A 2935-nucleotide genomic window follows, 5' to 3' on the forward strand; every position below is an offset into this window, starting at 1 on the left:
AGATTTTATGAAGTCACCCTACAAAACTCCTATGAAAAGAAGTAAATTCTTTGAATGTGCCTGTCTAGTAAATTAGTGGAATCAATAAATAACCTTCAATAAAGTAACAATAGGCCACCATGGCTTCATATAGTGCAAAATAAGATATTTCAATCCTCAATTATTTTCCCCCAAAATAGGAATAAACAGAACACCTGTTAATTCATTCTATAAGGCAAATGTGACTCTAATAGCAAAAACCTGATAAAGATAGCATACAGCATGGAAAGCTGCAAACCAAAATTTCATATGGTTTTGGCAAAAAAAATATCAGAAAATTATGAGCAAACTAAATACAGGTATGTATAAAAAGTAGTATATATGCCATCAACCAAATAATATTTATTCCAGGTATGCAATTATTGGTTAGACATTTGAAAATCAATGTAATTCATACATCAAAAGACTGAAGAAAAAATTATATTGTACAAGAAAGGTATTTGATAAAAGCTAACACCCACTCATAAATCAAAAACACTAGTCATAATAAACTCTCCAGAGCTAAATATATGAAGAACATTCTCATCTTATAAAGAAGGCCTGTGCTCATGTTGATGCTTGAACGCCGAAGGCTTTCCTTAAGACCAAGACAAGACACGGATGTGTGCTGCTACCATTCTATTCAAAGTTGTGCTGGAAGTTCTGCTCCGTCTGATGAGACAAGAACAGAGAATGCTGTGCACATGGATGAAGGGCAACTATCCAACATTGTCTTTGTTCCCAAAGGGAACATTTGGGTAGAAGTTTTCATGTGCAAGTGATGAGCAATACAGCAAGGGACAAGCTCTCAAGTTACAAGGTCAGAGCCTGGCATTTTTATATATATTAACATTAAAAATTGAAATCACAAAATAGTACGTTATTAACACTAGAAAACCAAAATGCTTTTTTCTATAACTATAAAAATACCAACTTAATAGAATTATAGAAATCTCAAACTGTGATGACACAAATCAAATACGTAAATAGAAATATGTCAAGCTTGTATTTTAGAAACATCACTGTTGTGTTACTTCTCAACATGATTTATAGATTCAGTTGCAGTCCAATGGAAGTCTCAACAAACTATTTTGTAGGTAATGGGAACTCAAAGCTCTAGACTGAGTGACATCACAGAGAGAGAGAGAGAGAGAGAGAGAGAGAGAGGGAGAGAGAGGGAGAGAGAGAGAGAATCAATGGAATGAAATAAAAAGTCCGTAAACACTCATGCAAATACAGTCAGCTAAAAAAGTTATAAAAAAACAGTTCAATGGTCAAAGTATAGCATTAAAAAAAGTGATGCATAACTATATATTACCCCAAAGTAACCTAGACAAACCGCATACCTTCCACAAAAAGTCAGTCAAACTGAATATAAATCACATCATCTTTGAAACGAAAGCACTGAACAACTTATACTTTGGAAAAATTAAGCCTTCCTCTCTGATGAAGTTATGCATGAGGGCACTAGTACAAGCTGCAGAATCAGATAGCATGTTTGGGAAATATGTGACCAATCAAGGCCTTATATCGGAAACGTAGACAATCTCTTTAAAAACCCACCACAAGAAGGGCCAAGACAGTGGCTCAGAGAGTAAAGTGTTTGCTTCAAGACATGAGGACCTGAGCTCAAATCCTGCACACTCGTGTCAGAGCCAGGCATGACCATCTATAGCCCCAGTGTTTCAAGGCAGAATCAGACTGACTCCAGGGCTTCTTGGACAGCCAGTTTAGACAATAGTGCTCTCCGCGTTCAGCGACAGACCCTGTCTCTCAAGATTGAAAACAATAGAGGAAGAAAGCAACATGAAACCCAGACTCCACATGTGCACTCCTGGGCCAGCATATCTGCACAGACACATGTACGTGCGCACACTCACGCCCACAGGCACACACCAACTCACTAAAAATGAGTAAAGGATCTGAACATACCTGTTATCAAAGAAAATGTGCGGATTCTAAGGAAATGTATGAAATGAGGTTGGATAGGATTGACTAGTAGAAATTTAAAAGTTAGGTTAGCACTCCACATCCGTTTGGCAAAATTAAGACAAGTATTGCTGTAGGTTCCAACTCTTCCAACTGTTAGTGCAGATGAACAATACCAGGGGTTTCTATTACTCCCTAGCGGTGACTTCAAAGGGCCTACTCACTCCGATAGATGGTGTGCTGATTCGTATAACTCTAAATTTAGCTCTAGGGTACAGCAGTCACACCCAGGTTCATACCTAATTGATGTAAGAGTCGAAGGTACAATGCAACCTGCACACAAATGTTCATGGCAGCTTTATCTTTATATTCACCAATTCTGGAAGCAAATAATATGTAACGGGAAGCATGGACTGTGGTATGGAATTGTTGCCAGGCAACAATATATAGACAAAGTGCCATACAATGATTTAATTTCCTGTTATACAATGGAAAAAGTAAGCAAACTACGAAATTTGTCAGAATATGAAGAAGAGCCTTCAAAGGCAGGACTGCATAAATAGTAAAAACTCAGTGTGGTTTATTCAGTAACCAGTCAGCCCTAGAAGTATACGCAAACATCGACACTGAACTGGCTCAGCAGGTTGTGTTTGTGTGTTTGTATATTTATATGCATACTTAATAACAATGCTAAAAGAAGAGGAGGCTGGTAAATTTTGGAGAAAGCAGGGTGAAGACAAAAATGGGAAGGGTAGGAGGGAGGAGAAGGATGGGAAATGATATGATTTCATTTTAAACCAATGCCTTAAAAATGTACTAAAAAAAAAAAATCAAAGCCAATATTTCTTAGATCCCAGGAAAGGTGAAAGATGAAGGACTAGATTAAGAGCTGGTGACTTTTGGAGCATGGGAACTATTTGGCATGTCCCATATGATATGCACACCACATTCTGTGTCAATCAAATCTACAGAATCTTATAACCATTAG

The sequence above is a fragment of the Psammomys obesus genome, unplaced genomic scaffold (genome assembly GCF_907164565.1).
Source record: "Psammomys obesus unplaced genomic scaffold, mPsaObe1.curated_primary_1811, whole genome shotgun sequence".
Classification (NCBI taxonomy): Eukaryota; Metazoa; Chordata; class Mammalia; order Rodentia; family Muridae; genus Psammomys; species Psammomys obesus.